We start from the raw sequence: 20,696 nt of genomic DNA, 5'->3' as shown, positions 1-20,696 counted from the left end.
CCCGCCGTGCTCTTTTGACAGGTCGGGAAACGACCGGGCCGGCGCTCATTAGCGGCCCTGAGCGTCCGCCATTCCGGCAGCCTCCTGTTCATCAAGGACACCTTGTCCGGGCGCCGTTTTCTTTGCGACACAGGAGCGCAGGTAAGCGTCCTCCCCGCCTCCACGTCCGACAAGCAAACCGCAGGCCGGGGCTCCGCTTTGCTTGCCGCCAACGGTACACCCATCCGCACATTCGGGAAGCGTTGCCTCTCACTACGGTTCGGAGGGCAGCGCTTTCAATGGTCGTTCGTGACCCCCAGTGTACCAATGGCCCTGCTCGGTGCGGACTTCCTATGCGCGAATGGGCTGTTGGTCGACGTGAAGCGCAGACGGCTCGTCCAGGCCGAAACCTTCAGCTCGCTCGCTTGTTCGCTGAGCGGCTCGTTGAGCGGCTTGCTGGAAGGTTCCGTCCCGGCGAGTTTAGTTTGCACGCTTCCGGCAGCGGACGACTTCACCCGCCTCCTCGCCAGTTTCCCGGCCCTCACGCGGCCCACCTTCTCAGCGGTGGCCGTTAAACACGGGGTGGAGCACCATATACCCATGGTCGGGCTGCCGGTCTATGCCCGGGCACGCCGACTCGAACCCACGAAGCTCGCCGTGGCGAAAGCGGGGTTCGCCATGCTGGAGCGGCTGGGGATCGTACGGCACTCCAACAGCGCTTGGGCTTCTCCTCTGCACATTGTGCCTAAGCCCGGCGGAGGATGGCGGCCGTGCGGGGACTACCGCCGGCTCAATGATGCCACCACCCCCGACCGCTACCTGGTCCCGCATATCCAGGACTTTTCCGCCCGGTTGGCAAACACGACCGTGTTTTCCAAGGTGGACCTCATCCGGGGCTACCACCAGGTCCCCGTCCAACCGGACGATGTCCCGAAGACGGCCGTCATCACCCCTTTCGGCCTCTTCGAGTTCCTGAGAATGCCTTTCGGGTTGAAGAATGCGGCCCAGGCGTTCCAACGGCTTATGGACAGCGTCTTGCGTGACTTACCTTTCCTCTTTGTCTACCTGGACGACATTCTAGTCGCAAGCGCGTCCCGGGAGGAGCACCTGCTCCACCTCCGCACGCTTTTCGAACGCCTGGGCCAGCATGGCCTAATCATCAACCCCGCCAAGTGCCGTTTCGGCGTCACCACCATCGACTTCTTGGGGCACCGCATCACCAGGCACGGGGCCGTCCCTTTACCGGCCAAGGTGGAGGCGGTTAGGGATTTCCCGCGGCCCCGCACGATCAAGGGGCTCCAGGAGTTCCTGGGCATGGTAAATTTTTACCACCGCTTCGTGCCCCACGTCGCCCAGCTCCTCCGCCCCTTGCAGGAGGCCCTCCGGGGCAAGCCGGGCAAAGGTGACATTGCCTGGTCGGAGCCGATGGCCGCGGCGTTTGCGGGCGCAAAGCTGGCCCTGGCCGACGCCACCATGCTGGCGCACCCGGCGCCCAATGCACCGATCGCCCTCACCACCGACGCGTCAGACTACGCGGTGGGCGCGGTGCACGAGCAGTGGGTGCGTAGTGCTTGGCAACTGCTGGCGTTTTTTTTAGCCGGCAGCTTCGCCCGCACGAACGCTGCTATAGCACCTTCGACCACGAGCTGCTCGGGCTCCACCTGGCGGTTCGACACTTCCGCCATCTGCTGGAGGGCCGCCCGTTCACGGCTTTCGTCGACGACAAGCCCCTTGTGTTCGCGATGGCCAAGGTCGCCGAGCCATGGTCGGCACGGCAGCAGCGTCACCTCTCTGCCGTGTCCGAGTGTCAAGTAGTAGATTTGTTATTGCCTAAAGTTCAGTTATAGACGTTGGGTGTTAATGTGTTATGATTTATATGATGTCTAAAAATGCTATTTCATAAAGTAAATAAAGGGTTTTTGCTTCGTTTTAGTTTTGGATGAGGAAAAGCTTAAAATGAGGTCATGCTGAACAGATTGTATACGTGTGCTTTTTTCGAGGCTGGTCGTAAAACCACGCCCACATGCGCTTGTTTTAGCGTAATGCAAGTAGAATGACATGAACCTATCGTTAACTATATATATTTTGTTTTAATCTCAGCAACGCTTGACTCTGTATAAACATGCTTTGGATTACTCATGTACACAAACCCATAAAATATATGGGTTTGTTTGGCTAAGCATACACTCTCCTCATTGTGAGTTACATTTCTGTTTTTCTCGGAGCCCAGAGAAACATTTGGTCCAAATGATAAGGACGGGCTGACTCCCCCGAATGATAACGGTGGGAGGAACCTCTCCCAGTGTTGTTTGTTCCCTCGGAGATTTCCTGATAAAACGTGTCCCTATATAAATGGACTGGGAATCAATGTGTTTTCAGGAAGGCTTGACTTGGCATGTTCTTGCTGTAGATTGCTGTAGACGTCGGTCTCCTCCGGATCCGTATAAGTTGGTTATTAAAAAAACTGCGTCATTTTTCAGGCTATTTGTGGACTTCTTTGCAAACGAAGAGCTGATTCTTCACAGATGGTACCAGGAGTGGGGTGTCAACAGACGCGGAGGACGGGAAACGGAGCCCGAGGGACAGGAGGAAGGCTGACCTGAGGCCGGCGCCGGCACGTTGATTTGAGTAAAGGTGGGAGTTGTCTTATATCAGAGGGCTATTATTCCAAATTCGTACCTTCCTCCCTCGCGCGGGCTTAGTCTCCTTGTCTTCCCCGCTGTCTGCACTCGAACAGAAATTGTAAGTAGAGGCTCATTTAGGCCTCAGAATGGCGTAGCTTTGTTAAAGCCAGGATAAATAAGTAAGGATAAACCAGTAAGGACTTAACAGTAAGCTTAAAGTTACAGTTAGCACCAGGAGGGGAAAATGAGGTCGGACAGCCATATAGGTTGAAACCAGGTGGCCAAGATTTTTCCAGGAAGGAACAGCCCAGAGACAAGATGGGGTATGCCATTGCATGCCAGGGAACGAAGGGCTGTGGCTAACTTAGGCTAAACTTAGATAGAAAGCCATAGGAACATAGAAGGCCATAGGAACATGGCCAGTAAAAGGATTTGCGCAGGATATCGGTGAAGATATCGGTGAAGATAACGTTCGGTAAGGGTAACGTTATAACTTAACAAGGGAGAGGGGAAAATGAGGTCGGACAGCCATATAGGCTGAAACCAGGTGGCCAAGATTTTTCCAGGAAGGAACAGCCCAGAGACAAGATGGGGTATGCCATTGCATTGTAGGAATTTGAAGCTTCAGAGCCAAAGGAAGCAAGTTCAGGAAGCAAAGTTCAGGACAAAACAATTAAGGAGGTAGTTAAACAAGTAAAACAGCGAGTGATGCCGCTGGACCAGATACCAGACCAAGAACCCCCACCCCCCCAAGACCTGAGCTCAGTCCCGGGGCTCTAGGCAACACCCCAACACCCCCCGCCCTGCCTCCCCTTTCCACCTCAACCCACCCCCCGTCCAAACCCGTCCCAAAAAATCCTTTTCCTTGAATGAGGATATGAATGAGGAATGAATGTATATTGGGATGTTAATTGACGTGTGTGTCTGGCCAATGTGTTTGTCTGTGTGTCATGTGCAAAGCAGAGGGTTTCGGTGTGAAACTTTGTAAGCGATCTGCTCGACTTGGGGGAAATTCAGGCCGGGAATGTCCATTTTAACGTCTATCCGAGAGAACAGGCGAGGTCCTGAACTGAGTCCGGATTTTCATCTGTTTGGGAGTTGTTTGGGAAGCGAATTGATATAAATCGGGTCAGGAAAGCACCCGGAGTGCCCTTGTCGATCTACTGTTGATATGAAGCGGTTTCTTGGAGATGGTTGCAGAATTCGAATCAATATGTGTGTTTTACTTGAATTGAAGAGTTCATTCAATGGCAGATATTGTGTATTGTATGTGTGGGATGTATCGCTGAGGCAGCTCACCTTTGGAATTGGTGTCATATAGTGCATTTTGGGTCAGAGAGGTCAAGCGTCGGAGATCCTGTTAGCTAGGGATGAGTTCTGACAGCTCAATGTTCTGACAGCTCACGACATGTCGGGTCGTGGATTTGTTATGACAGCACTTTGTTATGACAGCCGACTGCATGTCCCAACGCGAGGTAAACCCCGCCGCGAACGCGAATAGAGCGGCGTGCAGGGAGTGTTGGGATTCGTGTGGAGGCACGAGGGTGCGCGCCAAGATGGGGGGCGGCGTGGCGTCGTCGCGTTGAGATGGTTGTGCCAGATCGATCGGCGATCTCTGAATTTAAATCGGATTTTTGTCATGTGTGTTGTGAAATTAAACGTCTATCCGAGAATCCTGGCAATGTTCGTTTAATTATCTGCTCAGAGTGCCGGCGATAACTCGCCCACTCTCAGAGGAAGTGTGTGCCCAAATGCATTGTGGGTCATTTCGACTTTGCTGGATGTCGGACGTTCACATGTCAGTATCTTGTCAGAATCTTCTTCTTCATATCATGTCCTTCATCCTTCATCTTCTTGTCAGAATTAGACATGAGTCATGAGCCATGTCGGAATAGTGGCCGGCTGCGACATATATGCCAGGCAATGTCACAGGACGAATACGTTACTTATAAGATGGATTTTTATTTAAGATGGATTTATAAGATGGATAGATGGATGGATTTATTTAAGATGGCTAAAATAAACGATTTCAAGACAGAGTAATTAATTTCCGGAGTCAAGTTCCAACAGGAAGTCTTGTTCATACAGTAAGGTACAGTGCGGAGTGACGGCTGGAAGATGCATCGAAGCATTTGGGATGATCGATGCGCCGGACAAAGGGTATGCTGGCGAACGATGCTGATAAGGTTAAGTTATTAAAACGCATATGGGTCTGGAGGCAGATAATGTGGGACAAGCTGCCTCACGGGCGCTGCAGGGAGAGTATTTGGAAATTCAATAATTTGAGCAGAAATGTCACGTTTTCAACAGAACGCTGATCCGAGGAAAGAGGAATATCGAGGTTTCAACTGTCGGTATGTGGTGTGGCTTGTGCCAAGGTGTGGGCGCGAGGAGGTGCGTTGATGAAGCGTTGTGCGAACGAGGAAGGATGTGCGATGGGCATTGTGAAGCACGCCTCGTACGGAAGGTCCTTGGACGGATTGTGACGGTTGTTGGATTCGTAGAAGTTAGCATTATGCTATGTAGAGCCACATTAATGGTCATTTGTCCATTGTCGCCGGACTTGCATTACTTGTGGGATAATAAAGCGCTGGTTACCCCAATTCGAAGTTTGACCTTTTAAAGTTTAGTTGACCTTTGTTCGAGATATGCAAGGGAAAGGTCAGAGGTAATTCACTAACCTTGGAAGAACGACAGGCGGAGTCAGTCTACAGGGTGTTGCTTTAACGACAGGATATAGAACCTAAATCTGGAGAGAATATCGGGACATATATTGTGGGTAAAACCAAAATCATGTACGTAATTAATGAACAGAGAATATCGAGTCCTGTTTGTCGTTGTAATTGTCGTTGATGTCCCGATTCAGGGGTCTCAAGAAATAAACAGACTTCCGGTGCCGACTGGACGCGTCAGGTACAGTACGCTGGAATTTAATTTAAGTCATGTCAAGAGGAGGACATTTGTGAGGATGAAGAGATGCAAGTAACGTGGATTAAATTGTGGTATCACGAGTTGGGTGCCAGAGATATTGTGGTTATTATAACTCACTGATTATAGGGGGCGCCGGGCGCACCGAGTACAGATCGGGTTGCATGATGGAGCACGCATGCATGGATTTTGGCTTTGCGAGGCCCCGGATAGAAATTGGCATTTCGATGCTGTGGATTATATTGTACCTGCCCGGAAAGGGGATGTCCTGTGCTGGGGCTGGCGACATGCCTCTGTTATTTGTCTGTCTGTCGGTCTGATTGTAAGTCTTTGGTACTGGGAGGGCTAATTGAGTGCTCAGGCGTCATTGTTCCATGGAGGCAGGAGCTGTGAGTCACAAAATGTAAACGGGAACTTTGTGTAATCATCAAGTTTTTCCATCAAGGAAGGGGTGATGAAAAGTTATTTGTTTTAGTGTGAAGTAGGTTGGTTGCTTATTTGTCACAGTAAGATGAGAGTTGTGTTTTTAAGCTTGGTCTTTGAATGAATTGTTGCTTGGAATGTGTTGATTGGAAAAGTGATTTCTGATCGCTGATCCGATCTGGTTTTGAATTGTTTGATTTAATTTTGAATTGATTGGAGGTAATAAGGAGTTGTGTTGATTTCCTGATTTGAGTTCATCTGGAAACGAAGACAGATGGGATTAATGTGTATATCAGGAACAATTTGGAAAGGAAATATGGATATATGACATTACTAAAATATAACCAAGCAATTGAGAGTTCTTGGGTTAATGGGATATAAATAAATGCATCTACAAGTTGATGGTTTATAAAAATTTAGTTCTGGATGATACTTAAACGATGAACAGTGTTGGCAATATACAAAGAATGTGACTTGTTTTTTGGGGGGAAAACATGTGGTTTAAATTTGGTTGGCTAAGTTTTAAAGATGGAGATGTTTCGCAGAACTCTTATGATTATTTACATGAGTGGTGGACTATTCCATGGCGAAGCATTTTTCAGTTTTTATGATTAAGGTTTAAGGTCTTTATGATCTGTTTAGTGTATTTTTCAAAGGAGAGGGTTTTGGTCAATGATGATGCCAAGATTCCGGATGTGGATACTGGGAAACCATCGATGTTGGGGGGAATGAAGATTAATTCAGATTTAGCGTAGTTAAGTTCGAGGAAGCTGATCTGAAGCTAGAATTTTATTTCAGTTAGGCAGTTTGTCAGGATAGAGTGGGTGGTGGTGGAGCACGATTTGGTGGAGATGAAAAAGCTGGATGTCATCGGTGAAGCAGTGGAATTGGAGACCATGGTGCATTGGCTATGGTGCATGACGGATTAAGTGACCAAGGGGGGATAGGTACAGGACGAAGAGGAGGGGGCCAAGAACTGAACCTTGGGGGACACCTTAAGGGGGAGTGAATTGTGGTGATTAAGCTGTTGTAGATGCTGTCAATTTTGCTTTGGATGAATGGTCCAGGAAGGAAGGAGGGTGCAGGTGGCACCAGGTGTGAGTGCACAGGTGTGCACCAACAGGTGTGTGGAGCAAGGTGGTGGTATCCAGGGAGCTGAGGAGTTTGTTCACGTTGTAGAGTTTGTTTATTTAGTTTATTTATTGTAGAGAAGAGTGCTTTTGGGATTCCGGAGCCAGAGTGGATAATTTGAGGGTAGTAGGTGGAGTAGAGGACATCTTTGCAGTGCTGTAGGTGGTCCATGTGAAGCTTGGGAGTGAACTGATTTGGGTTTAATAGGCACAAGCTGGTCTAAACAGGGTGAGGAGGATGGTGTGATTGATGATGTCAAAGGAGGCGTTGAGGTGAGGAGGATGAAAATGTTGAGGTTGCCGGCATCAGAGGAGAGAAAAGGTCGCTGGTGATTTTGAGGAGAGCAGTTTCAGTACTGTGGCTGGAGCAGAATCCGGATTGGGATGTTTCATACAGGTTACTGGCAGAGTGGTGATGTTTGAGTTGAGTGGCCACAGCACGTTCCAAAACTTTTGACAGAAAGGGTAGATTGGAGATGGGTCTGAAGTTATTTAGGGTGTCAGGGTTTAGTCCAGGGTTTTTCCAAATGGGGGTGAAGTTTCACGAGTTTTTGGGGAAATCGGTATGTGAAGCTGGATTAAGTTGGAACTACTGGATGAGCCATGGAGATGGATTGGGTTTTGTTGTTGGTTGTCTGGGTGTTCGGTTGTTGCATTGCCAAAGGTTTCTGTGTGGTGGACACACTCGTTGGCTGTTGTCTTGTGTGACGTGGATGGAGATGTATGTGGCTGTGTGTGGCTGCCTGGAGGGGAAGGCGGCTACAGTGGTTGATATTGGTCGTGGGTTGTCCGGGGTGCTTCGATTTGCATAAAGGGTGAAGATTGGGATATTACATTATTTTAAGTAAGTATATGAGTAATTAGTGGTATGAGTATTAGTTATGAGTTCCAGGTGTTGAGCTAGTTATGCTAGTTATCCAGCTAGTTATGAGTAAGTGATTATTTTAGTAAAATTACATGTTTCGCTGTGTTGTTGATCTGGGGACAAGCTAGTTTGATGGGTACCCTGGGGTCTTCAGCGTGTCTATGTGTTTGTCTGGCTGTTACACTAGACTCTGGGATGTGTTTTCATGAGACGAATTTCAGAATTGATGACAATTCAGTGAGTATGGTGGACAACGTGAAGTGGCTGGTGTGAAGGAAGGGGTTGGGAAAGATGGACCCCCTTCACGAATACCCAGTAGGGTAGCTTAATTTCAGACATAACAGTGAGAATCTATTTTGAGCGAATCACAGTGGGTGAGGAAAACATTGTGTGTGACCAGACACCAGAACTGACCAGAATTGAAATTGGAAGTAAACCAGGTTATTTCTATTATTTGTTTATTCGTGAAAATAAATAAATAATAGGGGGAGGTTCATGGAGGTTAATGGTGGTTTGTTTGTATTAATCGAGGTTAATGGTGGTTTGTGTTTGTGTTAATGGAGGTTAAAGGTGGTTGGTTTGTGGTAATTCTAGTTGAAACTCTCACTGAAGTAATTTTCGTTTATTTTTATTTTTTGATTCGATTTGAGAGTTGAGATGATTGATTTTTTATTAATTTTATAATTTTATTTTTATTGATGTTGGAAACAGGTAATGGGATGCTGAGAGAAGGATGGAATTTAATTTGAATTGGACTGGATTAAATGGGATTGAATTTAAAAATTGAATATTGAATAAAATTGGATCCACTTGGAAAAAAGTGGATTAGGAAATTGGAGACCTGTAGACCAGGCGCTCCCAGGAGACTTGTGGACCAGGTGTTCCACCAGAGGAAAAAGACCAGGTGTTCGTGGAGCACTTCACCTGCAAGAACGCCTTGGAACCAAGGTGGAAGGGACCAGTCCAGGTGTTGCTGACTACACCAACGGCAGTCTTTTGCGAGGGCAAGACTTCGTGGATCCACGCCACGCACTGTAAGTTGGCCATACAAGCACCAGACACCACACCCCCAGAACACAGTAAGGATGGGCCTAATCATAGGTACAATACTATTGATAGCGACAGCAGCTAGGGGAAACTCCGATTCCAATAGATGCGAAAACGAAACCCGACACCTCACCGTAACATGGGGACAAAGAGTATCACTACCATGTTTCGAACAGAAAGCCCTGCACACAAATTGGGTGAACATAAAATGGCTAGCACTGTCGGCAGGGCCTGGACGCGTTGGCATGATACTACAAAAGCAACGAGAGTTCCGGGAAGACGGGCAAGCTAGCATTAAGACCTTGGCCCAACCAGGATACAAATGGGGAACCCCTGATTTTAAGCTACAAACACGCACGCGCCTAGAGAAAGGCATGACTATGCAGGTCCGGTGCAGCGTCTGGACCCCTGGCGCGGCCGGTGGCGAAAAGAACTACATACGATGCAACGAATACATACTCACGCCACACCCCCAGAATAAGGCCCCAAAGAGGGGGGAAAACACATATTGGAAAGTGGCCAGGGAGGTGGCAACAATTCAAAATAGGACACACCGCTGGTCGTGCATGCGCTTTCCCCAAGCAGGCACCACAGGAATACACATGATAGTGCTACCTCTGTCCCTCAATGACCTCTGCTCACAACCTATCGATTCCCCATGTTTAGTCACCACGCTGGAAAGAGAAGGGGTTGACAACGGCAAGAGTTGCAATCGACAATTTAATTATCGCCCGTCAATGATTGCCCATGTGGCCGAGAGGCCTGCCCCCGTCTGGGTCAAACCACAGAAAGGGAGGGTCTGCCTCCAGGGTTCCGGCCACTTGCGTATGGGAGAATCAGAATGCTCCTACACTCTCCCCGGGAAGCTGGGACAAGGGAGCTCGGGGATTACATTACGAATAGTACTGCAAGATAAACACAACCACAACATAACGGCTATAACATTCTCTAGGGGGGTTAGTAGGATTAATGGGGTGGTAAAGGGACTCCAGTGCTTATCCACCCACCTGGTCCCACCCCATGGGACAATGTTTATATGCGGCGACAAGGCTTACCCCTATTTACCAAATAATTGGGGGGGCACATGTTATCTGGGTTCAGTTCTTCCTGACATTGAGATACTGGATGAGCTAGACCCAAAGTCCTTGGACAGGCGTTATAAGAGGTCAGTCATGAACGAAGATGGAACCACTAAACTACACGGGAGCCTAGGGGAAAAGGTGTTTGGTTTCTTCTTCCCAGGAGCGGGCACAGTCATGGATAGTTTCCGGATAGATAAATTGGCTTTGGCCCTAGAAAAGGTGGCAAACGACACCGCTACGGCTCATGACATACTATTGGACACGGTAATTCACATGCGTACAATGGTGATGCAGAATCGGGTGGCTTTGGACATGCTCCTGGCAGAGAAAGGAGGGGTATGCGGAATTATAGAGGGAAAATGTTGCACTTACATACCCGATCCATCTGAAGGAGTGTCAGCCGCAATAGTGAGACTAAGGGAAACTAGCCACGCCCTGACGATCGATCGGATCGCGCGCGAAAATTCTTATACATTTAGCTGGCTCACTGACTGGTTCCAGGGATGGACGGGCACCATAGTGAAGTGGTTATTGACCGCACTGGCTGTGATAATCGGGGTAGTAATTTGGGGGGCACTAATGAAATCTCTAGTCCTCCTCTGTATGAGAAAGTATTTTACAGGATGGAAAGTGAAGAAGCCGCCGACAACAACTATGGCTCTGACCACAGAGGCCGTCGACCTGAACGGGTCCTTCAACAAGGCAGTTGCGACCAGCGCTCCAGAAAATTGTATTGAATTTTGTGACGACTGTGATACTTGTGTGGATCCCATGTGGGAACTGGCTGCTGCCTGTAACGGTGTATGTGATGACTGTGATACTTGTGCTATAAACCCCTTGCGTGTACTGGCTAACGCTGCTTATGTATTACAAGCTGACAGCTGCACGCCCCCTTCCGACCCAACTATGGATCTGATTGCGACACTGGGTCTGGCGGTTGAGGGACCCGACGCGGATGTCCTAGACCCGCAAGCCGACCAGGCGCCCATGGGAGACTTTGACATAAAGGAAGTCCCTCTCTTTTCTTCAAATGTTTCGGATCTCTTTGATCCAAATGTTTCGGATCTCTTTGATCCACATGTTGCGGATCTCTTTGCTTCAAGTGATTCGGATTCGGATTTTTACGCTCTGTACCCTGACCAGGAAATTGAGACACAAGATACTGACGACATTTTGTATTCCCCAGAACAGCAACACGTGAGGGACCTCATGGGCATGACCGTTGATTAACTTCGAAGATCTGCAAGGACTGCGTCTGCAAAGGGTGGGGGGAGCCAGTTCCGCAGGGGAAGTGATGCACCCTCTGGCGGAGCAGAACCTCATCTGGACCAGACGTCTTCGTTGTGGATCCGAAACGTTAATGAACTTTCATGTTTTGAGCCCTCAGGCTCCGAGCACGCACCACACGACACGTTCGCCAAATGCACGGGCGAGGCGCTTTGGGCGCACGATATGCCCTTGGGAGATACCCGCATTACACAATTATTTTTTCAATACCCGCATTACACAATTATTTTTCAATAAAGCCCGATGTGGCACGTTGTCTCTTAAGATACTTTGTCTCGACGAGACAAGAGGAAGGAATGTCAAGTAGTAGATTTGTTATTGCCTAAAGTTCAGTTATAGACGTTGGGTGTTAATGTGTTATGATTTATATGATGTCTAAAAATGCTATTTCATAAAGTAAATAAAGGGTTTTTGCTTCGTTTTAGTTTTGGATGAGGAAAAGCTTAAAATGAGGTCATGCTGAACAGATTGTATACGTGTGCTTTTTTCGAGGCTGGTCGTAAAACCACGCCCACATGCGCTTGTTTTAGCGTAATGCAAGTAGAATGACATGAACCTATCGTTAACTATATATATTTTGTTTTAATCTCAGCAACGCTTGACTCTGTATAAACATGCTTTGGATTACTCATGTACACAAACCCATAAAATATATGGGTTTGTTTGGCTAAGCATACACTCTCCTCATTGTGAGTTACAGTTCTGTTTTCTCGGAGCCCAGAAAAACAATTGGTCCAAATGATAAAGGAAAGGCTGACTCCCCCGAATGATAACGGTGGGAGGAACCTCTCCCAGTGTTGTTTGTTCCCTCGGAGATTTCCTGATAAAACGTGTCCCTATATAAATGGACTGGGAATCAATGTGTTTTCAGGAAGGCTTGACGTGGCATGTTCTTGCTGTAGATTGCTGTAGACGTCGGTCTCCTCCGGATCCGTATAAGTTGGCTTTAATAAAAAACTGCGTCATTTTTCAGGCTATTTGTGGACTTCTTTGCAAACGAAGAGCTGATTCTTCACACGAGTACACGACGGACATCCGTCACGTGGCGGGTAAAGACAACCCGGTGGCGGATTGCCTTTCCCGGTCCGTCGTGCATGCGGTCCACCTCGGGGTCGACTATACCCGGATGGCGGAGGACCAGACCGCCGACCCCAGCCTTGCGGACCGCCGTCACGGGCCTCCGCGTCACCGAGGTGCCGTTCGACGCCGCGGGCGCGGCCCTCCTATGCGACGTCTCCCTCGGCCGGCCTCACCCCATCGTGCCCGCTGGCTGGCGGCGCCCAGTTTTCGACGCTATCCACGGCCTGTCCCACCCGGGCACGAAGGCATCCCAGAAGTTCGTCGCGGCGAAGTTCGTCTGGCATGGCCTGCAGAAGGACGTCCGCGACTGGGCCAGGACGTGCCTCACGTGCCAGCGCGCAAAGGTCCACCGCCACACCCAGGCCCCATTGGCCCCATTTGCGGTGCCTGAGCGTCGGTTCGACCACGTGCACTTCGACTTGGTGGGACCTCTGCCCCCCTCGCGGGGGTTCACCCACCTCCTCACCATGGTGGACCGCACCACACGGTGGCCGGATGCCGTCCCATTGGCGGCGACGTCTGCGGCTGATGTGGCGCAAGCCTTCATCGCCACTTGGGTTGCCCGGTTCGGTGCCCCCTCGGACATCTCGTCCGACCGCGGCCCCCAGTTCACCTCGGAGCTCTGGGCCGCGGTGGCGCATGGGCTCGGGGTGAAACTACACCGCAGCACGGCCTACCACCCCCAGGCCTATGGCCTGTGCGAGCGCTTTCATCGCTCAATGAAGGCCGCGCTCCGGGCCAGCCTCCGCGACGGCGGCTGGGTCGACAGACTCCCCTGGGTCCTGCTGGGCCTCAGGACGGCGCCCAAGGATGACCTGCGCGCGTCCTCGGCGGAGCTGGTCTTCGGGCAACCACTGCGGGTACCGGGTGAATTTATCCCCGACTCCATGGCTCCTTGGTCCGCGGCGCTACAGCGCTCCGCCCTTCAGGAGACCGCCCGGAGGTTCGCCCCGGTGCCGACGGCACACCACGGTTGCCCGCCTTCCAACGTCGCCCCGGAGCTTCGCACGGCGAAGTACGTCTTCGTCCGGCACGACGCCCACTGGGCACCGCTATGGCCCCCGTACGACGGGCCCTTCCGCGTGCTGGAGACCGGCGACAAATATTTCACCATCGACATCGGCGGTACCCCGGATCGCATCTCCGTGGACCGCCTCAAGCCGGCCCACCTCGATCCGGACCACCCCCCCCGCAAGCAGCTCTGCCTCCGCGTCGAGGCTGCCCCCCGGCGGTCTGACCCCCGGCACCCCCCAGCCCTGCACCCATCGCCAGGGGGCGTTTCGGCCGGGTCATCCGGCTTCCCCGCAAACGCACCCTTCAGGTGCGCGGGAATTCTGGGGGGGGCGCGTGTGGCGGGCACAAGGGGCAATAATTGCGCGCACCGGTGGGTGGCGCGAGCGTCCAGGCGAGGAACGAAAGCACATGCCCCGCCTTTCGACCACGCCCGGGGACTAGGCGTGGCCTCGGGACATATATGCGGGCTCTAAGCTCGAGCCCGCCCAGTGCTGAAGTACGAGCTTTGAATAAAGACTCTGTTATACCAACGCGTTGTGGCCTACCTCTCTGGCAATCGAGTCGTGTGTGCGCAGCACCACATTATTCTTCTTAGGTGACAGTTTTTTTGTATTCCATTTGACCTATCTCAACATGAAATGACAAAATTTTCGGCCTGGGGTCCAATAAAAAAGTGTACAGGGCAAAAATCCAACATGGCCACCGTTTTCCCTGAAAAATCACATTTTTAGCCATAAGTTTGTCATTTCTGGGTCTTTTTACTTGGTTGTGGTGTCTAACCCTATGTTTTGGGGGTCAAGCAAGCTATTTATTCATCTAGAAATAGTCAAAAACCATCAGATGTTGAGTTAATACCTTTTCTGACCAAATTTACCTCTTTTTCCCCCTTAATTAGCATATTTCACGAAACATATCTTCAATTTCAGGGGCATTGCTTAAAACGTAACACGGCTTTCTGCGAGAGAAGTCCCAGGTTCCTGAAACTGCCACAGGCACAATCTGCTGCTCGATAATGTCCTGGATGTCATCTGTGCCAGGTGGTCGCTGCCAAATTGCATCTCCAGTACCAGCGCGCACCAGGTGATCCACTCGGAAGGTTCCATCCCCATTATCATCCAGGTAAAAGCCAATGTACCATCTCCTGTTCCCACTCTCATCCCAAATGACAGCCAAGGATTGATTTGGCTGGAACATGGGTTTTTCCTGTCCTTCTGCCTCTTCAACACTGGTATTGGTCAGTGTTTCCATGATTTCGTCCTCGCATGGGAACACAACAGCCTCCCCGGCTTGATGGTCATCCCCCAAGATGACAGTCAGGTTCTCAATTAGGTTGTTCTCAGTCAATTTGTTGACCTTGTAGAGGTCCTTGCGGGCATCTGAATCCTGTGGATGTGTGACTCGCTGGTATTGTACTTCTTGTCTCAAGTATGTTTTAAGTTCAGGTGGTTTCTTACTGACAAGCATCTTCAGTTCATTGACAGATGTAACAGGCCCTCCGGGTTCTTTACATTTCACAAGAAGTTGGTCAACAAAATCATTGTCCCTCACTTTCTTTTGCAGGTTCTGTCTCAACCTTTGTTTATTCTTCTGTTTCTGTTTGTTACTCCATGTCACTTCCATTGCATCTAGGTGTTTGAGGACAGCAGTGGTTGACCGCTCAACTTCATTGACATGTCTATCTGTTAGCATAAGGTCATCTTTGATCCTCTTTGCCTTGAACATCCTGTTTGAGTGTTGGGCTGACTGGGAAGCAAGATAACCAAACTTGGCCAAGTACCTCTCCGCATTCAGGTTGTTTGTCGGCAGGTTTTTTCGTTGGTCTGCATTCAGTGTATGGAGAGGAGTTGCTCGTACAGCATCAGGATCAACGTCCCAATACTCACGCTTGCACTGCAATTCTACTCCTTTCGTGGCCTGGACACACATCTCTCCAAGAAGAAGGTGATCGAGATCACTTTGTGGAGCATTGTCCTCCATTTTCACATGTGTCCACTCTACAAGATAGTCACTAAGGGTGTCTGTCTTTTTGTCAGCAAGGTCACTGCAGAGCTTGGGAAGGATGTCAACCAGCAATGTCACCCTGTACGTAAAATTAGCAAGTGCTTTGAATCCTGCTATTAAGAAATCATTCTCAAGGTAAATCTTGCACGCTCGAACAAGAAGATTATTTAGCGGTGTCTCAGCGAGTAGCTGTTTGATGTAGGGAATGCAATCATAGACCGCACCTGCCTGGTATCCAAGTCTAGTAAAACGTTTCTCTTTGTAGAGGCGAAACGACTTGTGTACCCCAGCCTCCTCTAGAATCAAGTCAAATTGTTCTGCTAGCGATGTTGTCTTCCCATCTCCCCCATGTGCTACAAGCTTTAGAAGCGCTGTCAGAGCAGTTTCAACAACAGATTTATTTTTGGATCCACAAAATCCCAAAATCCCGATCCACAAATTACTGGTATCCATTCTGTTGAATAAAACCTGAAACAAAAATAGACAATATAACTTATGTCTTAATAAAAAGATGATTACTCAACATCGAAAACATCAAAAATATGTCTTAACTCAAAACATACAGCAAAAATATGTCTTAACTCAACATCTGAAGGTTTGACAATACTTCTAATTGCATAAATAGATTGCCTGACCCCATAAACATAGGGTTAGATACCACAACCAAGTAAAAAGACCCAGAAATGACAACGTTATGGCTAAAAATGTGATTTTTCAGGGAAAACGGCGGCCATTTTGGATTTTTGCCCTGCACACTGTTTTCTTGGACCCCAGGCCGAAAATTTTGTCATTTCATGTTGAGATAGGTCAAATGGAATACAAAAAAAATGTCACCTAAGCAAAACAAAAAATGACCCATTTATAGCCCACTCCTAATTATATCTGAAGAAGTTAACACTTTTTAGACTCGGTGACGTAACAGGCCTACGAATAGTAGTCTAATGACTAATCGTAATAGTTAAGAGCATTCGCTCGGAGTGGAAACCAGAACCACCTGTTCGAAACTCAGCCAAACCAAACGAAAAATATATACATGTATATAAATTTCGATATGGTCCGTGATACTTCCTTGCTGGACACTCAACCCTTAAAAGGCTAGATTTTATTAACCTGCATGGTCACGGCTCGACACGAGATGATCATTTTGTCCTGAAGGTATGAAATCATCAACTGTTCCCCATCATTCATCTCCAGATATGCACACATCCTGAAGAATGCCTGCTCTTGAACAGCATCTTCAGGCCGTCTAGATTTTCGGACTTTTGCGTCTGTTCCGCCCCGAAAGTCCAGCGGTGCATCATACCCATTGCGGAAATTCACACTGCATGTATGGTGGTATATGCAGTCAGCAGCATGAAGATCTCCACCATAGTACTCAATCCACCCTTTCACAGTAAATGACCAATCATCAGAACGATTTTCACAGCACTCCAGGATGGCCCTGGCAAAGGAGTCTGTCTTGACGTAGCTGTAGTCTGAACCTCCAAGGTCAACCTGGGTCCTACAGAAAAGGCAATCAGACTTGCTGTTGAAAGGCCCAGTTAAGTGGAGTACTGGAGGTTAAATATATATCTTATATATATTAAAGTAGCGGAAATTTTGTGTCCGGCCGTCATTACGTATATGATGTCATGATGGCGTAAACACCCACTCACTGTGGGAGCTGCAGAAAGGGTCTTTCCTCTTTGGGTTATATAGATTACAGTCGATCTATGATCGGGTCTCAAGAACATTGGGTGTGTGTTCATTTACCATGTTTCTTGTAGAGAGATAACCATGTGGTTTAAAGATTCGAGCAAGCACTCCATTCACAAACCTTAAGGAACGGCTGGCTTGGCAAGCGCTAGCTAGCTGCTTGGTAAATGAGCACACCTCCAACCCTTCTGGGGTATATTGATTACAGTAGAACTTCGCTCAGTTCTGTAAGTAAAACTTACCTCATGGATGTCTAGATTCCTCCAAATTTCTTTGTTTAATGTTATAAACACCATTAGCGACTGTTTGAAAAGATAATCATGTGTGTTTGTGGTTTATAATATTGTTACGGTTTTTAGAACCTTCACTTTGTAAAATAATAATTCTTGTAAATATCCCGCTTTGTAACGGTTGCACCCTAGTTAGGCCATGTACAACACGTAGGACACCATAGGATCTTCTTTAGTTATTTCATTAGTATGTGTTTCAGGTAAGGATCTGTTTCCAATAGTTTGACTCTGCGTTGTATTAATCAAATAAGATAGGCCCCTTCAATTATCCCCAATCTCTCGCTCTCTCCAAAGCCTGGTGTTGGCTTAGCGGCAAGGGTGCCAGCTTAGGATCCTAGGATCCTGGGTTAGAATCCCGGTCGATCGCTGAATGAACGCCAGGGGGGTTGACTCAGCCTGTCATCCTTCCGAGGTCGGCTAATTGAGTACCAGTTCACTGGTAATTCCCTGTTTGTCGTAAAAGGCGACAAACAGGGTTGGCAGCAGGAAGGGCATCCGGCCATAAAACATTGCTTCAAAAAGGGGACCAACAAAAACAACAACCACGGTGCCCGAAAAAGGCCAACCCCCGCTTTGTGGGGTAAAATGGCCTCTAAAGGTGGGTTTTTTTTTTTTCTCGCTCTCTCCAAAGTGCCAGTAGCCGTATTGCAGCGTTCGCTGCCCTTTTGGTTTGTTTGCTGGCCCCAAGCCGCCATTACGCACGCGGTCAAGTGGGAGAAGAAGGGAGGAGCGGCCCGGAACATAGGCGTGGCCCAATCGACGCGTCACGAGGGGAGGTACGAATGAACCCTCGCGGCCAATCCGGGCCGAGGCGTGTTCACGGGTAGGCGGAGCAAAGCGGACATGGCTTGATACGCGAGGCTGGCAATAAAAGCGCGAGCGAAAGGCCTTTTCACGCAGAGACCGAGGGAGATGAACGAGATCGGCAGAGGCGAGAGAACAGCGCAGAGGCGGCGAACATAAGAACATTGCGCAAAGGATCGTTTGGGACGATCGTTGTCAATACGAACTGCCGTGGTTTTGAGAGCGTTCGGCACACCGTACGTACACGCATTCCAGCCCCTCGCGTTTGTAAGGTCCGGTCGCGCGTTAAGCTGTCAGCCGTTCTTCGCCCGCGGACCCAGAGCCTGGACCACCCCATCGCCTGGAACCATCTGCCTGGACCTTCCTCCCCTACCAGCGACCATTCCGTGTGAGTCTGTTTGTATTGTCATGGCGTGTTATATAAGAGTGTATAAGGTTGCCCTATGTCCTTTTGTTTCCTCTTCTTGTATATTCCCTTCTTTCGTTTCCTCTTTTAGATAGTAATAAATCATATTTGTTCTTCCTTTACCCTTCTTATTCTTTGGTTCCTCTCATCCGGTCGCTTTACTCTTTTCCCCATTGAGTACCTGTGGCACGATTTGGCCAACCGCTCTAGTCGGGTTTCGTCCTTTTGTTAACGGCCTGAGTCGTGGCTCGCTTCGCTCGGCGTGTCCATCACAGCCGTGGCTCGGCGGGGCTCATTTCCTCGCTTACCGGAAGGCGCTGGTAATTAGGTAATAGGAACAATTGGCCTACCACCCTATTCAGCGCTGACCGGAAGTGATGTCATAGCTCCAGGACCGGAGACGGCCGGCTTAATAGACGAGGGGATTAACCCCCCCCCCCCCCTCTGTAAGGGGAGTGCCGTACTCCGAGATCCGCAACAATTGGTGTCGGGGAGTGGGATTGGACCCGAACCAAATTTTTTAAACCATCTGAAAAATTTGGTCGAAATTATGAGCGGCCGAAATGTATTATTTAACAACCAAATTATAATCGTGCCATGGATGATCAAGGCGGTCGGATGCCGGTGGGGGAGATAGAAGCGGGGGTAGAGTCGACCCAGGACCCCAGGGAGGAGATAGAGGAGGAGGTTGGAGAAGGTGTAACAGTGGGGGTTGCAGGCGCCAGGCGCACAAGATGGCGGCGCCTCGCACGTGGCGACGAGGGCCGCGCCCGCTGCACAAATCGAGGGGATGAATGTGCAGGACCTCATGGCGCAGATTTATGCAGCCATACAAATGGGGAATGAGGGATTAAAAAATGAATTGGGAAGCCAAATTGGGGGATTAGAAAACCAAATTGGGGGATTGAGGAATGATATGGGAAGCCAAATTGGGGGATTAAGGAAAGAGATGGGAGAAATGAGGGCTGATAGTGAGGGAATGGAAAGTAGAATGGGGGAGCGATTAGAAAGCCAAATTGGGGGGCTAGAAAACAAATTAGGGGGCGAATTGGAGGACGTGAATGGCCAAGCCAAAGCAATTAATGAGGGGTTGGCGAAGGACAAAGCCACATATGAGTCAAAAGAATAATTGGAAAGGGAGGTTAACTGCAGGTCGGGCGGGAGGAGCGCATTTGTACACGACGGGGTAGCGCGACTCGAGGAGCGCGGGAGAAGCGAGTTGGAGCAAGGCGCAGGTAACTGGACGGGTATGGAGATCGCGACCCGGGGTATGGGGAAGCCGGCGACCGCCGAGGTAGAGAATTTTATTTTATTAGAACAGGCGGCCGTCGAGGAAAAAGCAATTAAAAGCAAAGAAATAGTGGAAATTGGGATTGGAGAGACGGCAGAGAGAGGAATTAAATCGGAGATTGAGATGGAAAGCATACAAAGTCCGAATTCACATCCTGATGCCGTACTTGCTAATCCTTATAAAGATTTGCAGGTGCGTGTGGAGAGGAGGATCCCAAAGGTAAGTAAGGTGGTATATGGTGCAAAAAGATTTTGCGGGAGAATGTTTGGCGTGAAAAGAATTTTCGCGTGCTTGGGATCCCAGCGTACCGCGGGCGTTTGTGGGAGGTCCGTGGTGCGCTGTGTGAGCGAAAATGGCACGCGCGTGAGGAAAAAGTGTGCGTCGAAGAGTGAGTGTGTTACAAAGTGTGGGAGTGATACCGAGTGCGAGCGAGAATGCACGTCGGAGTGTATGTGTGATGAGAGTGACACGGAGAGTGACATGGATGGAGAGAGTGTGCGAGAACGCACACCTGAGGTGGTTGTGGCGCATGTGCGGAAGGGCACATCGGAGCGCGTGAGTGGGTATGTGCAAGAGTGCACGCCCGTGGTGTTTACGGAGTACGTAACGGGGGAGAGTGCACGCGAGAAGTGTGCGAACGGCGAGTGTGCGCCAAGGTGTGTTATGGAGTGTGCGAACTGCGAGTGGTGTGTAACAGAGAGTGCGGTGGTGGAATTGACGGAGTGTATGGGATGTATGAGCAAAGAACGG

The sequence above is a fragment of the Myxine glutinosa genome, chromosome 2 (genome assembly GCF_964187855.1).
Source record: "Myxine glutinosa chromosome 2, kmMyxGlut1.1, whole genome shotgun sequence".
Lineage (NCBI taxonomy): Eukaryota > Metazoa > Chordata > Myxini > Myxiniformes > Myxinidae > Myxine > Myxine glutinosa.
Note: the sequence above shows the minus strand (reverse complement) of the source record.